Source organism: Cyprinus carpio, unplaced genomic scaffold, assembly GCF_018340385.1.
Source record: "Cyprinus carpio isolate SPL01 unplaced genomic scaffold, ASM1834038v1 S000006585, whole genome shotgun sequence".
Lineage (NCBI taxonomy): Eukaryota > Metazoa > Chordata > Actinopteri > Cypriniformes > Cyprinidae > Cyprinus > Cyprinus carpio.
In genome coordinates this window covers 3,040,130-3,061,064 of record NW_024879238.1, presented here as the reverse complement: position 1 = coordinate 3,061,064, position 20,935 = coordinate 3,040,130, and the positions used below count along the sequence as shown (strand labels likewise).

The following is a 20,935-nucleotide window of genomic DNA, read 5'->3' as shown; positions in this document are numbered from 1 at the left end:
GCAGGATCCACCGCAGCTCAGGATGGGGCTTGCCAACGTGTGATCCTTGGCAAACTAAATTTTCATCTGTAACAACCTCATCTCTTTTAACAATCTGGATTTCTTCCTTGTGTGTTACATCTGGTTACGGGAAGAAAGTAAATAACAGAGGTTTATTATACTCAAGTACTCGACAATGACAAAAGACAGTTTCATTGGACAAAGCACAGATGAGTGAAGTCGGGCTTTGAAGCAGGCAGGCAGGCTGAAGATACCACCGCTCAGGACAGCGACGCAGGGATTCAATTGGGGTTTTTGTGCCGGCGGGTGGATCCTTACAGAACGAAGAGCCAAGACCAGGAAGCACATGAACAGCCGGAACCACCAGACACACTGAAACAATCCGACAACACGGCTGGGTGAGACACAGGTTTAAATAGCCTCGGTGATGAGTGCCGCAGGTGGCAGTGATCAGAGTGATAGGTAATCAGTAACCGCGCCTCCAACACAACCGGACGCACAGAGAAGGTGAGACAGTGAATTCATGAACCGTGAAGTTGTTAATTAATCGTGGATAAAATAAGGTGGTACGAGGAGTGGTGTTGAGTGAGTGTCTTGATGCCCAATTCTGATTTGTTGCCTATATCCTGATTTGTTGCCTATATATTTTTTTGGCCGTCCGTTTACACGTTCTTTCAATTGTGACCCATATCCGATTCATGTGTTAATACTTGCCATACCACCTGAAACATCGCGCATGCGTTGTTGTCATTTACCGCCTCCACATGTGCTTCCTCGTGAGAATAATGTGACTTGTGCTGAGAAAACGAGTCATTCTCCATTAAAAGACCTTCAAAATGATTTATGATTTGTTGGAATCGGACAAAAAAATTACAGAGTCACACCCATTTTAAGTCGATAGTGAAGTCCTCCGTCTTTTCTTATTAATTACAGCTGTGTTTTTTTTTATTTTTTATTTTTTTTATCTTTGCTATTATAAATAAGAACAGATGCAAAAAAAAAACAAACAAACAAACAGTAGAACAAATAGAAACAAATAATGCATTACCTTTATCATTTTATATCTAAACTAGAGCAAAACTGAAAATCTGCCTATTTCTGACTCTGTTACATTTACATTTAGTCATTTTGCAGACACTTTTAACCAAAGTGACTTACAATTGGGGGATACATGAAGAGATTCTTCTTAAAGAGGCAAACAGACACAGGAAGTGCTTGTAATACCAAGTTTTAGACATTGTTCAAATAAGCACAAGCTAGAAAGTGAAGGAATAAATAAAGAGAAACACTTTTTATTGTTACGATGAAGTCAGGTAGTTTAGAAAGAGATGAGTTTTCAGCTGTCGCTTGAAAATTAGCAAGGATTCAGCATTCCGTATAGGGTTGGAAAGATCATTCCACCAGCCAGAAAAGGTGAACAAGAATGTTCTGGAAAGTGATTTTGAGCCTCTCTGTGATGGTACCACAAGGCGTAGCTCACTAGCAGATCTCAGATTTCTGGAGGGGGATGTAGATTCATAATAGTGAGTGGAAGTAGGCAGGTGCTGAGCCTGTGGCTTTTCTATATGCAATCATCAATGTCTTGAACTTGATATGAGCAGCAACCGGTATCCAGTGCAAGGAGATAAAGAGAAGTGTAACATGGGCTCTTTTGGGCTCGTTGAAGACCAGTCGTGCCGCTGCATTCTGAATCATTTGTAGAGGTTTGATTGTTATTGAGGGGTGTCCAGCCAGAAGAGCATTGCAGTAGTCCAGCCTAGAAATAACAAGGGCCTGGACAAGAAGTTGTGCAGCATGCTCCGTTAGAAAGGGGCCTGATCTTTCTGATGTTGTGCAATACAAACCTGCAAGACCGAGCAGTCTTTGCAATGTGGTCTTTGAAGGTCAGGCTGGTCATCAATGGTAACACCGAGATTTCTGACCCAAGTTGATGTGGTAATTGTAGAAGAGCCTAGCTGGATGGTGAAATCATGCTGTAGAGTTGGAGTGGAAGGGAAGACAAGAAGCTCAGTCTTTGCCAGGTTGAGCTGTAGGTGATATTCTTTCATCCATGCCGAGATGTCTGCCAGGCAGCCTGAGATCCGTGCAGCTACTGTTGGATCATCTGGTTGAGATGAAAGGTAGAGCTGTGTGTCATCAGCATAGAAATGGTAGGAGAATCCATGTGCCTGTATGATGGGACCCAGTGATGTTGTGTATATGGAGAAGAGGAGGGGTCCAAGAATTGATCCCTGAGGAACCCCAGTGACAAGTTGATGTGCTTTGGATACCTCCCCTCTCCAAGCCACCCTGAAAGACCTACCAGTGAGATAGGATTCAAACCAGCAAAGTGGAATCCCTGTAATGCCCAGTGGTGAGAGGGCAGACAGAAGGATCTGATGATTGACAGTGTCAAAAGCAGCAGATAGATCCAGCAGAATAAGAAATGATGATTTTGAATCAGCTTTTGTAATCCACAGGGCTTCTGTGACTTAAAGTAGTGCAGTCTCCAATGAATGGCCACTCCTAAAACCTGACTGGTTAGCGTCCAGTTTGTTGTTCTGTGAAAGAAACAATGATATCTGGTTGAAAACAACTCTTTAGAGGGTTTTCGCTATGAATGGAAGGAGAGGGACAGGTCTGTAGCTATTTATAAGTGAAGTGTTTAACCCTCTGGAGTCGATTAACGCGTATACGCGTTTTGGGGTATTTTCTCCTGATAACTCCGAAAAGAACTTAAATTACACTTTCAGTTTTGATCGTACAGATAAGAGCAATACATCAATCGAATCTGTAAAGGGTCTAATTTTTTGTATACAGACATAATAACAACAAATCTTTGTGCACTTATAAAATAAAGATAACAAACAAGGAGTGCTGTCTGCAGCCTTTGTCTGCGCTGATCTTCAGTTACAAATGCGTCATTAAAATGAACTGTAACTCAGTGAATACTCAACGAAGAGACATGAGAGAGATATCTATAGAAAGCCTGACATGTCTACTTTTAAACTAAACAAGTGCTGCTGAAAACAAATATTCTGTGATAAAGTAATCCATATGAAAACAACGCGATGTCCGTTTTTCACGTCTCCCTTCATTATCTTCTAATGCGACCACGCCCCCGCACCGAGCGCGCTTTTGAGATTCAAATGTTTCACTGAAGCGCGTGGCTTTTGAATACGCCCACACAACAGAAGACAATGCAGCGAGATTGTTCTTCAAGTTTTTTTTTATTTTACTGTTTGCTTCGCGATGAGATGAATAAGACATAATTCACCCCAAAAAGATGTGATGTGGTTGAGGATTTGAGATTTGGATTTCCTCAGAAAAAAGAGAATGAAGCTCTTTATTCAGCAGAGATCATAAACATGAGTAAGTCTCTTTTTATTTATTTATATACTTGTACTAGTTTTCACATAACGTGTAAACATTTTACTAGTTAGACTTTTTCCAAAGACTTTTTCCAAACTATAATTCCTGACTAAATGTATAATCAAGTGAAATATTATGAAGTTTCAATAACAATATACACTACTATACCATTCAAAAGCTTGATGTACATAATATAAATGTAACAATAAATGTAACTGTAACAAATGTAACAATCATTGCTGTTCTTTCAATTTATCCCCCCTAAAAAACCTAAAAAAATATTCTCAGCTCTTTTCAACATTAATAATAATAATAATAATAATAATAATAATGATAATAATAACAATAAATGTTTTTTTGTAGAAAATGAGATTGTTAAAAGGATTTCTGAAGGATTGTGTGACTGGAGTAATGATGCAAAAAATTAAGTTTGAAAGTCAGCTTTGATTGTTCCTAATAAACTGTTTAACTGCACTCACAAGTGAATATTAAATTATGTTGTGGGATAATTAAAGATATTCTAAATAAACTACAAACATAAAATTATATACATTTATTTTGTCCTCACATTCTTTCTTGTAACTCATCCCTCTCAGTGACACAGCTGACTGAATGGCTCATTATGCAGCTCATTATGCAGGCCTTTGTCTTCTCAGGTGTGAATTCATGATAGTTGACGCCTACTCGCATATGACTTTTACCAACAAAAAGTGTCTTAGAAAATTTATATCAATATATTGTTTTCTGTAAGTGAGTAAACAAGATGATTTTCACATCATTTAGAAAAAAATAATTCTAGGCTACAAGCTCCAGTTCTCAAAATTCCTGGGAACCAATTTTCTGTATGTGTTTTATTGCCTTATTCGAGTGATTTAACATTTTTAGTTTTTCACTAACCACGCATAACATTTTTTTTCTCAAAAACACAATCATGTGCATACATGCTGCTCACATATTATTATAGCACGGTTTGTGCTGATTACAGTGAGATTAGACTTTAGCCATTTAAATATTTATAAGAAACTGAAAAAAGCACAAATGTCAGGGCATGACAAAACTTCTCCAGGCCCCAAAAATACCCGTAGACTCCAGAGGGTTAATGTAGGTTTCTTGAGTAGTGGGGTTACCCGAGCCTGCTTGAATGCAGTGGGGAAGGTGCCTGTGAGGAGAGATGTGTTGATGTGTGTGAATGCAGGTAAAAGTGTAGGGGAGATTGCTTGGAGGAGGGGTGAGGGGGTTGACTCTAGAGGGCATGTTGTAGGATTGCTGGAGAGAAGTTTTGATACTTCTGCCTCCAGAAGGAGAAGATGGGAGTTTTAGCAGTGGGTGTGGTTGGTTTGAAGTCCTGTGTGTGAGGCTGAGAATTGACTACTGATTGTTCTGGTTTTGTCTGTGAAGTGTGGCGGGGTGAAGAAGGACACGACGAGTAGGTGCAGGTGAGTTCCCCGAAGGGTGGATTTTATTAATAATGAAGGTGGTGTAAGGCGGTGAGAAGATGGGGTCCGTTGCGGGGTGCTCAGCTTCCTCTGTGCTCTTGTGTGCGGTGGCAGTGTGGGTCCGTTGTGCTCTCCCGTGTGCGGTGGGGCTGGCGGTCACACACTGCTCTCTGTAAGCAAGACAGACACGGAAGGTTAGCTGGCTCTGCTGGAGACATCGCTCCCCTCTGTGTTCGGTTGCTGTGCTTAAGTAGGCAGTCTTTGATGATCCGCAGGTGTGGCCGCTCAGCCCGTGACAAGCAGGAGCAGTTGTGTGACTGCTCGGTTTCCAGGGCGACGCTGATGAGAGCTCGGGACACGTGTCACACTCCCCCCCCCTAAGCGTCGTCCTAGTCCTGTGGAGAAGCGGGGAGACTGGGGGAGGGCGGGGAGTGGACCCTGACAGACCTGCGAAAGCTACCCAAACCCGAGAGAGTCCGTCGGCGTTGGCGCTGGCCGTCCCCGCTCGATGTTGCACGGTGAAGTTGAAGTCCTGGAGCGCCAGGAACCACCGCGTCACTCTCGCGTTCATCTCCTTGGCCCGGGCCATCCACTGCAAGGGGGCGTGATCTGTAATGAGAGTGAAGGGGCGGCCGAGGAGGTAATACCTGAGCTCCAGGACTGCCCACTTGACGGCCAGCGCCTCCCTCTCCACTGTAGCGTACCGTCGTTCCGTGGGGGTCAGCTTTCGGCTTATGTAGACCACCGGGTGTTCCTCGCCGTCGTGGACCTGGGAGAGGACGGCTCCCAACCCGGTGTCGGATGCGTCCGTCTGCACCAGGAAGGGACAGTTAAAGTCGGGCGCTCGGAGTACCGGCTCTGTCGTGAGGGCTGCCTTTATCCGGTTGAACGCCTCCTCTGTCTCGGGAGTCCACTGTACCTTCTCCGGTTGCCCCTTCCTGGTCAGATCTGTCAGGGAAGAGGCTAAGGAGGAGAAGTTAGGGATAAAGCAGCGATAATACCCTGCCAACCCCAGAAAGGCCCGCACCTGTGTCTTGGAGGTGGGCCGGGGCGCGGAGAGGATCACTGCCACCTTCTTCTCCTGAGGTCGGATCAGGCCCCGACCCACCTGGTATCCCAGATACTTGGCTTCCGAGAGGGCCAGGTGACATTTTCGGGGGTTGGCAGTTAGTCCAGCCCGGCGTAGTTCCAATAGCACCCTCCGCAGCCGCTCTAGGTGGTCCTCCCTAGTCTCAGAGTTTATTACCACCACGTCGTCGATGTAGGCCGCCGCGTAGGCCTGATGCGGCCGGAGGATGACGTCCATCAGCCTCTGGAAGGTGGCCGGTGCTCCGTGGAGGCCGAAGGGAAGGACCTGGTATTGCCAGTGTCCATTTGGAGTCGAGAAGGCCGTCTTCGGCTTGGCCTGTTCCGAGAGGGGGACTTGCCAGTATCCCTTCGTGAGGTCGAGGGTTGATATAAACCGGGGCCCTTCCCAGACGATCCAGCAACTCATCGACGCGGGGCATCGGGTAGCAGTCAAACTCGGAGACTTCGTTGAGGCGGCGGAAGTCATTACAGAAGCGGAGGGTGCCGTCGGGCTTAGGAACCATGACGATGGGGCTGGACCATGGGCTGTGAGATGGTTCAATTACCCCTAACCTCAACATCTCCTGTACTTCCTCTTCGATGGCGTGTCTCCGAGCCTCAGGGACACGGTAGGGCCGCTGCCGGATGATGGTTCCGGGTGGCGTGCGGACGTCGTGTTCCAAGACATGGGTCCGCCCAGGTTGGGGGGAGAACACATCCGGAAACTGACTGACCAGGTGCTGCAGCTCGGTCTTCTGGGCGGCGGAGAGTTGAGGATCCAGGTCCACAACCACGGGAGCCGCTTTGGTGTAGGCCGAGAGCTGAGGCCCAGTTCCGACCCAGCGCTTCAGGAGGTTGATGTGATACAGCTGGTCCCTTCTCCGTCTTCCGGGTTGCCGCACTCGGTATGTGACGGGGCCGACCTTTTCGGTGACGGTGTACGGCCCCTGCCAGGTGGCCAAGAATTTGCAGGCGGCCGTCGGGACCAGAACCAGGACACGGTCTCCTCGCTGGAACTCCCGTGGTTGGGCCGCCCGATTATAGTGTCGCTGCTGGGCCTGTTGCGCCTTGACGAGGTGCTCCCGGACGATGGGCATCACTCGGTCGATCCGCTCCCGCATCTCCCGCACGTGCTCCACGGTGGTACGGTGTACGGCCGGTTGTTGCTCCCAGGCCTCTTGGGCCACGTCGAGCAGACCACGGGGCTGGCGGCCGAAGAGCAACTCAAACGGGGTGAAGCCGGTGGAGGCCTGAGGGACTTCCCGAACCCCGAAGAGTACGTATGGCAGCATGTTGTCCCAGTCTCTTTTATCTTCGGCCGTCACCCGGCGCAGCATCTGTTTCAGGGTCTGGTTAAACCGCTCGACGAGCCCGTTGGTCTGGGGGTGGTACACCGTAGTGCGGAGCTGCTGGACCTTCAGGAGTTTGCAGAGGTCCGCCATCATCTGGGACATGAACGGGGTGCCCTGGTCAGTCAGTATCTGGGATGGGATGCCGACCCGACTACACAGCAGGAAGAGTTCCTGGGCGATGGCTTTGGTAGTGGCCTTGCGGAGTGGAATGGCCTCAGGGTAGCGGGTGGCATAATCCACGATGACCAGGATGTGTTTGTGCCCCCGGGCGGACTTCGGCAGCGGCCCCACTAAGTCCATCCCGATCCACTCGAAGGGCACCTCAATGATGGGCAGCGGTATCAGCGGGTTGGGGGGGAGGGGTCCGTGGTGCGGTCCGCTGGCAGGTGGGGCAGGCATGGCAGAACCGCCGGACTTCGGCCTCCAGTCCCAGCCAGTGATAACCGGTCACGGAGGCGCTGGACGGTGTTCTGTACTCCTAGGTGTTCTGCCATGGGATGTGCGTGGGCTATCTCCATCACCGTTTCAGTCTTGCTGCGCGGGACCACCAGCAGCGTCTTTTCCTCCCCCCTCCGCTGTGCGACACAGTACAGCAGGCCATTTTTCACTATAAAGTGAGGGGTGGGGTGAGGTGCCGGTTGGATTTCCTTTCCATCTACCACCCTCACTTGACCCCAGCAGTGTTTTAACCGGTCGTCCGCGTGCTGCTCTTTGGAGAACCCTCCAGCCCCTGTCACCTGTTGGTACAGGTCATAATAAAGGTTAGGAGTTGGAGGGGGTGACTCACCATCTCTGGGGCTGTCCGAGGCCAGCAGCACGGGACGCCGTCGGTTCCTCTTGCTGGGTTTCCGGGACGGGCGGTTCCCGGCCGGGCCGGCAGGCTGAGTGACGGAGGCGAGCAGCTGGTCGAACCCTGGCCAGTCTCGCCCGAGGAGGACCGGTACCGGCAGATCCTTGACCAGTCCGACATCTATGGGCCAGGCGCCGGGTGGCGCAGCGATGGTAACTCGTCGAGCCGGCACGTCCCTGGTGTCGCCGTGCACACAGGTGATGGAGAGCTTCGTTTTGGCTTCCGCCGCGGGGCAACACCGCCGTCTTCACGAGGCTGACCGCGCTGCCGGATTCTGGAAGGGCGGGGAGGCTGAGTGAGTTTGGGTGGAAGTTGGCCCGCGGCGCGTTCTCCGTGTGCATGTTGGGTGGCCTCCGCCAGCTCGATGGCCTCTACCAGTTCGTCCACGTTTGCTGGGTTCCGCATGCCGGCTGCCTGACGTACCTCAGCTGTTATAGAAGTGGTGGAAAGTGGTGGAGGGGGACAGAGGAGAGAATTAAATGTTTTTAAGAAATAACGTGACTGATCTTGTTATTTGCACTGTTTTGTATTGTCCGATGCTCACGAAGTTGCTGCATTCACATCCAGAGATGAGAAATGGGTAGGTGAGGGAAGAGAGGAGGTTACTATGGAGGAAAGATGGGAGGGAGAAAGGTATAGGGGTTGGTGGCACACAGGTAGCAAAATGTAGTTTAAGCCTCTGGGGCCGACTAACGCTAGTATGCGTTTTGAGGCATCTTCTCCTGATAACATCAAAAAGAACTTAAATTACACTTTCAGTTTTGATCGTACAGATAAGAGCAATACATCAATCGAATCTGTAAAGGGTCTAATTTATTTGTATACACACATAATAACAACAAAACTTTGTTCATTTATAAAAATAAAGAAAACAATCTGGGTGCGCTGTCTGCAGCCTTGGTCTGCGGTGATCTTCATTTAAAAACGTGTCATTAAAATGAACTGTAACTCAGCAAATACTCAACACAGAGACATGAGAGATAGATCTATAGAAAGCTTGACATGTCTACTTTTAAGCAAGTGCTACTGAAAACAAATATTCTGTGATAAAGTAATCCATATGAAAACAATGAGATGTCCAGTCTTTCACGTCTCCCTTCATTATATCTAATGTGACCACGCCCACGTGCCAAGCGTGATTATAATCATCCATGTGAAGCTCATGGTGGGTAAACACCCCATAACAGCAAACAAAGCAGCAAGTTTTTTTTTACGTTTTACTTTGCACTTCGTGCTGAGAGGAATGAGACTGAATTCACCGCAGAAAAGACTTGCTGTGACAAATAAGAAAGAATTCACCCCAAGAAGATTTGGATTATCTTTGGATTATTGATGCAGCGGATTGATCAAGCAGAGATCCTAAACATGAGTAAGTCTTTTTTTTTTATCCTACTTGTATTAGTTTTCACATAACCTGTAGACATTTTACTAGTTAGACTTTTTTCAAACTTTAAATCCTGACTAAATGTATAATCAAGTGAAACATTATAATGTTTCATTCACAGCATCTAAATGTCTCACCATGCCAGGATGTTTTTGTCTTTTTTTATGTTATATAACATAAACAGCAATACAGTATATAAAAAAATAGTTGCTAGCCTAATGTCAGTAAGAATGGTTAGACAAAACTTTACTGAGATAGGCTATTCTCTGTTCACGAATATAGTCACATATATTTATAACTATATATACTGTATAGGCCTACATACAAAGCATGCTTGTGTTTATGAATGTAACTAAGCTTCTGTTCATAAATATCTACTGATAATATCACTGATAATATTTGTGCTATGTGGTAATTGTGTTCTTCTTTCTATAAATTAGTACTAGTATCAGTGACCATCACAATAATGTTAATAATGTAGTTCAAAAAAATGTATTTTGTCCTCAGAGTCTTTCTTGTAACTCTTCTCTCTCAGTCACACACCTGGCTGAAAGGCTCATTATGCAGCTCATTATGCGGGTCTTTGTCTTCTAGGGTGGGAATCTCAGCATTATGCATGATAGTGGACGCCTTCTTGCATATACCTTTCCTACACAAAAAGTGTCTTAAAAAATGTAAATCAATATATTGTTTTCTGTGAGCGAGGAATCAAGATGATTTTCACACCATTTTGAAGCAACTTTAGGCTTCAAAATCTGTTCTCAAAAGTCTTGTGAACAAATGTTCTCTAGGTGTTTTATTGCCTTATTTCAGTGACTTCAAAATTTTAGTTTTTCACTAACCACGCATAAACGTCGCTTTCTCAAAAACACAATCATGTACATACATGCTGCTCACATATTATTGTAGCCCATTTGTGCTGATTACAGTATTATTAGACTTTAGCCATTTATGTGTTTATAAGCAACTGAAAAAACACAAATATCAGGGCATGTCAAAACTTCTATAGGCCCCCAAAACACCCTCAGGTGAGGGAGGTCAGAGATATGTAGGGGTTTTACAAGAATGTTGTCTGCAATACAATTGCGTGTGTAAATTAAGTCAAGTTGGTTGCCTGATTTGAGCGTGCTTGTAGTAGTAAGGCGTTTGAGATCAAATGAAGCAAGGAGTGAATGGAAGTCTGTAGCATAAGACTTGTCCAGTTGAATGTTGAAGTCGCCAAAGACTAAAAGTGGGCTGCCATCCTCCGGGAATGAGGACAGCAGGACACCCAGCTCCTCTAGGAAGGTGGATAGAATTTGCCCAGGAGGGCGGTAAACAACAACCTGGAGTTTTACAGGAGCTGTTACAGTAATCACATGAGATTCAAATGAGTTATAATTGCATAGGGGAGAGTGGGTTGAGTATTTCCAATTGTTAGAGAGAGCAGCTGGGGTTGCTGAGTCTTCTAGACGAATCCAGGTCTCAGTCAAGCCCAAGATGCTGAGTGTGGAGTTTAAAGGAAACACTGGTTGGTCTTTACACTCGTTGGTCTTTACACAAGGATGCTGAACACTTCCGCACAGACATCAGATAAATACACAGTCTAAGACACTAAAGTGAAAACAGCTGTGGCCACCTTCTAATTAGCACAGCCAATAGCCTATAGCAGGGCAATTCCTTCAAATCGAAACTAAAGTTTGCACTTAAATGCAGGAAGGGAGCAATGCAAATTACACAGGCTCCTTCTTAGTGGAGGGCAATTATTATAACCACCCGTAAGTGCAATCAAAAATACAAATGCCAATGAAAATGCAAATTAGAAATAGGCAGAAATCAAAATATTCCTTCCTAGCAGATCTATAAACAAGTATTTTTTATTTTGTTAAATATTGTAATTGTTTGTAAAAAGTTAATTACTGAATAAGACTAAATGTCTATATAACTACACTGAACAAAATTGTAAACGCAACACTTTTGTTTTTGCCCCCATTTTTCATGAGCTGAATTCAAAGATCTAGGACTTTTTCTTTGTACACAACAAAAGGCCTTTTTCTCTCAAATATTGTTCACAAATCTGTCTGAATCTGTGTTAGTGAGCACTTCTCCTTTGCCGAGATAATCCATCCACCCCACAGGTGTGGCATAACAAGATGCGGTTTAGACAGCATGATTATAGCACAGGTGTGCCTTAGGCTGGCCAAAATAAAAGGCCACTCTAAAATGTGCAGTTTTATCACAGCACAATGCCATAGATGTCGCAAGTTTTGAGGGAGTGTGCAATTGGCATGCTGACTGCAGGAATGTCCACCAGAGCTATTGTGTGATAAAATTGCACATTTTAGAGTGGCCTTTTATTGTGGCTAGCCTAAGGGCACACCTGTGCAATAATCATGCTGTCTAATCAGCATCTTGACATGCTACACCTTCTCGGCAAAGGAGAAGTGCTCTCTAACAAAGATTGAGACAGATTTGTGAACAATATTTGAGAGAAATAGGCCTTTTGTGTACATAGAAAAAGTCTTACATCTTTGAGTTGAGCTCATGAAAAATGGGGGCAAAAACAAAAGTGTTGTGTATAATTTTGTTCCGTGTATATACTGTTACAAATGATTTGTTTATTCTTAGTTTATGTTAGTTAATATATTAACTAATGTTAACTAATGACATGTTTTTGTAAAGTGTTACTATTTATTAATATAATAAATGACATTGAAAGCCCTCAGGCCAGTAAGTGGACAAATTATGTTTGTAAAATATTTATTTAATTTCTAAACATGTTACAAGTAAGACAACACAATTACAGTCCACAGTTTTACAAACAGTCAAAACGTTTTATATTACTCAAGGGGAGGGAGTAAGAAACCAGTATAGTTTTCAGATTGGTCTGGGAACTGCTTTCTGATGCGTGTAATTGCACAGGAGGGTATCACCACTCGGATGTGTCTGCCCAGGTACCCCCAGCACCATCTGACAAAATTTCTGTATGCAGGGTGTGTATGCGAAGAACTGTGAAAGCAATTGCATTGCTTATAGTCAATACATTGTAGAAACATACCCTGTTAAATGTCAGGCATTTTGATAACATACAGACATGTAACAATGCAGTTATTTTTAATAGTGTTTAACAAAACTGACCTGTTGAGGACAGGGTTTCTCATCTCCCCAAACAACTGGCGATATGTGCCATACACTGCCTGCAGGACGTATGGGTTAAGAGCGACAGGCTCAAAACCTGGGTGATCTGTTATACAGGCAACGCCATCCACCTGTCCACATCTGTGCATCGCCTGTTTGAAAGAAAGGACAGATTAATACTTGGTAAAATCTACAGCATAAATATGAGTATGTGCTTTTTCTTCAAAACTAAGGTGAAGTAAGTTTTTACCTGTGGTATGTCTTTACAACATACATTCTCCCAGGGACTGAGTCTGGAGCAGTTAACACATGAACACCTGTTCTAAAATTACAACATAAGCATTTTTATAATACTTTGCAACAGAAGATTTAGTTTCCGCTAAAATAACGTTATGTTTTTATGTACTATTCTGGCGTTTACATGCAAGATAAACTTTCAATTTGATAAATACATATTGTACTTTTTAGAAATATTTGGAAATACAAAAACATACCAGTGCGGGACGACTTTGATATGCACTTCATCAGTTTCGTCTTCACTTTCTCCCGTATGTATGTGAGGGGTCTGAAGGTTCAAACTGATAAGGCGCTAGACCTGCACTGTTGTCAATATGATCACAGTGTGATTCAGGGGATTCTGGTGGGGAGAAGTCCTCCACTTCCACACAGCTCTCAGAACCGCTGTAACTGCCAAGTACAACCGGCTGCAGCCTGCAGATCGAGGCGGGGCTGCATCTGGGGCGGGGCTGCATGTGTTGGCCCGCCCCATACCTACTCTGATTGGTTCGATCGTCTTTCTTAGACATGCATGATATGAAATGTGTGCGTAGTTTGTTTAAAAAGCTAAAAATGCTGTGCAGTTTTACAAAGCCTTCATTATAATGCACAGTTGTTTATTGTTAACTTGACTCACTATGTTTGATTTATTGAATCACGAGATGTTAGCTGCTGCAAGTTTAATCTTATGGACCAGTCGAATTCACGAATGAATCACTGGGACATTCTAAAACGCTTAACGTGAAAGTACGTGACTTAGGGCATTAAAACTGTGTTTTAAAAAGACCAAACTCAGTAAACAAATGATTAATAAAGCACTCTATTCACAGACAAGCAGATATGAGCGCAGAATTCGAACGCAAACACGTTTAATTACATGTTAAGCATTTTCCTCCCATTACCTGCTTTATCTGTAAATACAATGCTTTATTGAAAATGTTTACTGAGTTTGGTCTTTTTAAAACACGTTTTAATGCATTACACCACGTTAAGCGTTTTCCTTTTAGGCTATGGTTTCTATGGGGGAGGAAAATGCTTAACACGTAATTAAACGCATTGCATTCTTATTCTGGACTCACCTGCTTGTCTGTGAATAGAATACTTTAGTAATGTGTTTACTGAGTTTGGTCTTTAAAAAAAAAAAAAAAAACCTCTTAATGCATTAAGCATTAAATATTAATAATTGTCTTGTCATGCTATATAAATTAAAACAATACTTTCTCATACTCCGATGATATGAAAAGATCAAATTTACAAAAATTATTTAATTCATAATTCATTCTTCTATTTGATCCTCCCACTGTGGATAATAAACCCAATTCATTTATTAAATGTAGTTGGTTGTTCATCTGTTAGCCTAAAGATCAGTTTAATTTAGCAAAACAATAATTTCAGGGACATGGCGAGTTACAGGTTAATGATTTATTTATTTATTTATTTTCAGGTTTATTTAACAGGGACAATGCACACTAATAATACATAACTAGAAAAAAAGTTTGTTGAGACAAACTTTAAGTTGGCTTGAGAAAGCCTGACCAGAAAGTTTGAAGAAGTTTAAAGAAGTTAGAAATTTAAAGTAGTTCGAAGTTTAAAGTAGTTTAAAGTTAGATTGATAGATTAGTTGAAAGAAAGATATATTAGTTAGAAAGAATGACAGATTAGTTTGAAAGAGAGAATGATAGATAGATTAGTTAGAAAGAAAGATATATTAGTTAGAAAGAATGATAGATAGATTAGTTCAAAAGAAAGAATGATAGATAGATTAGTTTAGTTTGAAAGAATGATAGATAGATTAGTTTGAAAGAAAAAATGATAGATAGATAGATTAGTTAGAAAGAAAGATAGATTAGTTCAAAAGAAAGAATGATAGATTAGTTTGAAAGAATGATAGATTAGTTCAAAAGAAAGAATGATATATTAGTTAGAAAGAATGATAGATTAGTTAGAAAGAAAGATAGATTAGAAAGAGATAGATAGATAGAAGTGAAGTTAGAAAGAAGATAGATAGTTAGAAAAAACGATTGATTAGTTAGAAAGAAAAAAGAATGAAAAAAGATTAGTTAAAAGGAAAGAAAGAAAGAAAGATTACTTAGAAAGAGATAGTTGATTAGTTATTGATTAGTTAGAATGAAAAAAGATTCTAACATGTTATTAGCATGTTTCTAACATGATTAGCATGTTGCTAGCATGTCGCTAGTATGTTGCTAGCATGATTAGCATTTTGCTAGCATGTTTCTAGCATGACTAGCATGCGACTAGCATGTTGCTAGCATGATTAGCATTTTGCTTGTGTGTTTTCTTGTTTGTTGGATTATTTGCTTTTTTGTTGTTTGCATGCGACTAGCATGTTGCTAGCATGTTTCATGATTAGCATTTTGCTAGCAAGCAGATTAGCATTCGAGAGCATTGCGACTAGCAATGTTGTTAGCATGTTTTCTTTTATGATTTGATTTTTGTTTTGATAGTTTTTATTATTTTTATGGTTTGATTTTTGGTAGCATGTTGTTTTATGTTGTTAGCATGACTAGCATACGACTAGCATGTTGCTAGTATACTTCTAGCAAGATTAGCATATGACTGGCATGTTTCTAGCATTATTAGCATGTTGTTAGCATGATTAGCATTTGACTAGCATGTTGCTAGTATATTTCTAGCATGATTAGCATTGGGACTAACATGTTTTCTAGCATGACTAGCATGTCACTAGCATGTTTCTATCATGATTAGCATTTTACTAGCATATTTCTAGCATGATTAGCATGCTGCTAGCATGTTTCTAGCATGATTAGCAAATTACTAGCATGTTGTTAACATGACTAGCATGTTGCTAGCATGTTTCTAGCATGATTAGCATGTTGCTAACATGTTGCTAGCATGATTAGCATGTCGTTAGCATGATTAGCATATGACTAGCATGTTGCTAGTATTTTCCTAGCATGATTAGCATGTGACTAGCATGTTTCTAGCATGCGACTAGCATGTCGTTAACATGTTGCTAGCATTATTAGCATTCAACTAGCATGTTTCTAACATTATTAGCATGTTGCTAGGATAGATATATAGACATAGAAAGAAAGAAAGCAAGAAAATGTTTGAAGATAGATAGATTTCTGTTTGAAGATAGATAGAAAAAGTTTGAAGATAGATAATGTAGATAGATAGATAGATAGAAATAGTCAGATATAAGATAGAAATGTAGATAGATAGATAGAATGAAAAAGTCAGATGATAGATAGATAGATAGATAGATAGAAATAGTCAGATGATAGATAGATAGATAGATAGATTGAAAAAGTCAGATGTATAGATAGATAGATAGTATAATGAAAAAGTCAAATGATAGATAGATAGATAGATAGATAGATTATAATACTAGATAGATGAGTTTAAATGGGTTTAAATGGATTAGAAATAGTACATAGAAGGGAGGCTTAATGGAGTCTAGTGGGCTTCAGTTTGTTTAGATTTGAATTTTGACAGTTGGAGCTTGGCTCATCTGAACATTCCGTCAATGAAAGTCTATGGGACTTTTATGATTTTTAATCTTCAGTTTTATGAAAACTATAAGTTGGATCAGTCTAAAAAGATATAGCACACTAAGTCAGATCAGTCTGGAGAGCTGGGCTGAGTTTGGTGGTTCTAGCTTGAAAGCTCTAGGAGGAGTAGCGCTCAGAAATTTGGCTAAGAAGAATTATAATAACTAGAATGTAAAGTTAGTGAACTAACTTTGATGTTGGCTTGGCCTTGGGGCCAAAAAGCCACATCACTTGTGTGTCCAACGTTCTTGAGCTGCCTTGCTGCTGCAAAAAAAATAAAATAAATAAAAACCTACAGCAGTATTTTTCTGTGGACACTTGCTGTTTTCTGTTCTAATGAAAAGCCTAGGCTATGACAACAGCTTATGAGTCCTTATGTGAGTACTATTATATTGACAATATGAAAATAAATAACTAATATAGTTTCCTTTCTTCACTTTATGTGTGATAACTTGAGAAATATGTTGTCAATACTATTAAAATAAGCAAAAAGTAATGGTACTTAGGAGATAACAGTTGTTGCATAAATACTATAATGGGCTTTATTAAAGTTTATGAAAATAGAATGCATGTATATGCATTTTATATTTATGCACATAAATGAAACATTTTCAAATCTTTGAACAGATATTGAAGTATTTGCTATCCTGTGGCGCCATCGGTGTGGACAACATTAGCATTGTGGCCTTCATTTCTGAACAACATTACGAAAGGGGCCAATATTTTTTGAATGATTACAAATATTTAATGATTAGTTCACTGATAATATACTCACATTAAAATCGAATTTACTAATTATGTATCTTATTTCATGCTTTAAGAGTTTATTTTTCAACTTACATTTTTAAGCAGTTATGAATGATAAATATGTGAGTTGATAAAATTATTTTTTTTGCAATTATAATACATAAACTATATAATGATGACAGAATTACAACAGTTATTGTTTTCATAATATTTACTATTGACAATACAAAATATAGACATACAAAAAAAGCAGTCAAGACGAATGATTTTCTGTTTTTTATAAATTAAAATTGAAAACAGAAAGCAGCTGGTAAATGCAGTCACTTTAATATTCAAATCCAGTATCATGATCCATTTCCGATTTATTTTTCTACAGTTTATGTTCACGTGGCTGTTTACGTTTATATTCGCACAGCTATTATGTATTTTGAAATAATCCTTTATGTGATTTGTCCCTTCTTGCACCGAAAAGCCAGAATCAGCGTCCTCTGTAATTCGAGAGATCGATGCAAGGTGTTATTCTGCCCTTAGACAAAAATATCTCACAAGCACTCATTTTAATCTCTATAATATATTCTTCTAATTGTTTTGTACTGATTCGCTGGAGTGTTTTAATGTAAAAGGCTGTAGTTTCTGTGTGTACACTTTTTTTCCCTCCCAGTGTTTAGAAAACGGCCGTCTCGCGCTGTCAAATAGTCTTTCATTTAAACCGCTCACAAACACCTGAATTTAGCTCTTGTTGTCTTCTCATTGGGTGGATTGCGTGCATTTGCTGTAATATATTATTTTTAAAAGCTCTTAAAAACTATAAAAATGCTTTTATTGTGAGCACGATCGGACTGAACTCTCTCATCGGAGCGGTGATTTTTCTGTCGTCTTTCATACTCATCTCTGCCCAGACATCAATTATTAATGAGATCTGTCCTGATAATAATAACATATGTTGTTTTAGCTTGTCAGTGTGAATGAAATGTGTATTTATTTGTCCGTTCTCTCGCGAAAAGCCAGACATCACCGTGTTCTAGAGCGCAGAGCACTCGATGTGATGTTCAGCCGTTAGACAAAGAAAATCTCACAAGCACTCATAAACACTCATTTTCATCCGTGTAATATGTTCTTCTAATTGTTTTGTGTTGATTCGCTGAAGTGATTTCATGTAAAAGACTGTAGGTTCAGTATGTAGACCTTTTTCCCCATGCCAGTGTTGAAGTCTCGACCTGTCAGAGAGGCTGCTGCAAATGTTTAAGTTTCACAATTTACCAGCTCACAAAAATCTGAATGTAGCTCTTGTTGTGTTCTAATGGGTGGATTGTGTGCAATCGCTGTAATATTTTATTTTTAAAAGGTCTTGAACAAGAATAAATTCGTTTGTTGTGAGCTGCTGTGAGACTGCACGCGCTGATGCAGCGGTGATTTCTCTCTCGTCTTTCTCTCTGTTCTGTGGCCAGATATCAATTATTAATAAGCCCTGACCCCTGTAATAATCAGATATGTTGGTTTAGCTTGTCAGTGTGAAAAAATTGTATGTATTTATTTTAATTTTTAACCGATTTAAAAGTGAAACTAAGGCAGACTCCTCCCTCAGTCCCGGGAATTGCTCCTGTAGAGGCGCAATTTTTCTCAGACAATGGAAGTCTATGGGAAATTTCTGAGTTTTAATAATTAATATAAAAAAAACTGTAAGTCTTATCACTCTGAAAAGATATAGCACACAACTGCCCCCCATGCCGCAGGTCTCTGCCGAGTTTGGGACTTGTGGCTTTAAAGCCCTAGGAGGAGATAGGTTTGGAAATTTAAGTCTCAGAAAAAGAATAATAAGAAGAAAAAGAAAAATAAGAAGTTTAAATAGCATAACAGTATGTTGGCTTGTGCCAAGCCAACATAATAAAAAGCTTAAGTAGTAGATCAGTAGGTTGGCTTTTTCAAGCCAACCTAATTAAATGTACAGTGTGCCAGAATTAGCCCAAAGGCTATTTTACATCTGCTGTCCCTGGACAGATCTTAAGATGTCACACCTAAAAAAAAATGTATATTTTTTTCTTCTGTGCATTATAATGAACGTTTTTAGCTTTTTAAACAACATACTCCGTCCTACACCAACTACACACACATTTCCTATCATGTATGTCTATGAAAGACGATCGAACCAATCAGAGTAGGTATGGGGCGGGGCTGCACGTACGACCCCGCCCTAGGTGCAGCCCCGCCTCGATCTGCAGGCTGCAGCCGGGTGCTTCTCGTAACTGCTGCACTTTGTATCACTACCCATTTCATCTGTGTGTGTGTGTGTTTGCACTATCAGTATGCAAATAAGCTGTCTTTATGCACTTGGTGAAACTCCCTTTTTTATGCAAAACCCTTCCCTCTTTCCAGACTCTACCCTCCCAGTTTTTTACAGTTGACCACGCCCCTTTTTGGAACCCTTATCAAATCGGAGGTGTGAAAAAACACTGCTGCAGCAGGGGGGTTTCATGACACTGTAAAGAGTGCTTGCTTTGGCTGATGTCTTTGTCCAAAGTTGTAGTTGAAGAGCCAGCATCTCTGTCACTCTTGGGACAAAGCAGGTGTGGGCCCAATCATCAATCCTATTTATAAGGAAGCCAGCGCATCACTGTCTTTACTGGGTGTTTTTTAGGGAATATTTGCATGTATTTACATGCGATTTGATTAGCTACTCATGTGGTGGACTGTCACGATTTTGGCTAATGCAGGACACTACTGAATGCACATCAGAGGGGATTTAGAAGCGGGTGGTAAGAAAGCAAAAAATAAAAAAATATATGAAGCTCAATTGAATATCACAATTTTGTGATTGGCTGTTATGTAGTGTCAGGCCAGGGTGGGCCAAACTTCTGATTGGGTGGGCCAGGCTTACCCTGGCCCCCCCGTGGAGCCAGACCTAGTTGCACACTACTTTTGTGTCCTAAACGGTCGGTTTTTGGGGCCGACAGCTTATAAAAACATAGTTCTGGGTTTTTTAGCTTGTTTACTGTACACCTTGTCACATAGCAGCTTTTAGGCATTGCTCTGTTTTTTGTTATAAGTCAGAAATGACAAGGATGCAGCTTTTCCGCAATAAAAGTCATTGCAGAGCGTTGGATTGTTTTCCCCCCCGGTGGGCGTGGTTTTCAGCATGTCGCTCTGTCTCTATAGCCTAATATAGAGGATGGTTAATATATAACGACTAATTGACTAGAAAAATCTTTAGTAGGGGCAGGCCTACTTAACACAATGAAGCGGACCATTTTTAAAATAAAATGCTATAATGATATTACGAAATGTGCAACAGCTGTAAATCATGTCGTTATTACATTGCACAAGTTATGCATAGGTAAGGAGTCAAGTTTTTTTATTGTCTTAATTATTAAATACAATAAGGAAATTTCATAAGGAAATAATTTCACTCCTTTCAGTTAAAACACAAGTCAAAAACAACAGGAAATTTTTATCAAGGAATAGCATTAAAACAGCTTTTTAAAAACATACTTCATCATGTAGGCTATATCATCTAAAAACAAAACGAACAAAAAGAAAGACAGGACCTGAGGCGATTAACAATTCCGGCACTTGAAAAAATGCGCTCTGCCGGAAGTCGCGCATGCAGAGATTAAAAAAAAAGCAAGCCAACAGAATTTCGGAAAGTGCCTGGACATCCCGCACCACCACCGAAGTAGGTCTTCGTTAGAGGAATAGAAGGTGCGGACGGGATCGCTGCGGCGGCGGGATGTAGTGAATGACGTGATTGACATTAGCTGACTTTGACTAGTCTCTAAGCTAACGCCTACGTGCCTGTAATGAATATGATTACGCATCACTCC

At 41.5% G+C, this 20,935-nt stretch overlaps 1 long non-coding RNA gene across 1 annotated transcript; it reads right to left on the bottom strand.

Moving 5' to 3' along the window:
* Positions 1-12,177: 12,177 nt before the first annotated feature.
* Positions 12,178-13,258, bottom strand: LOC122144089. The gene is made up of 3 exons (XR_006159522.1): positions 12,809-13,258; positions 12,559-12,710; positions 12,178-12,429 (listed from the first exon to the last, which is right to left on the bottom strand). It is a non-coding gene; the product is annotated as an uncharacterized LOC122144089 (long non-coding RNA).
* Positions 13,259-20,935: the final 7,677 nt, after the last annotated feature.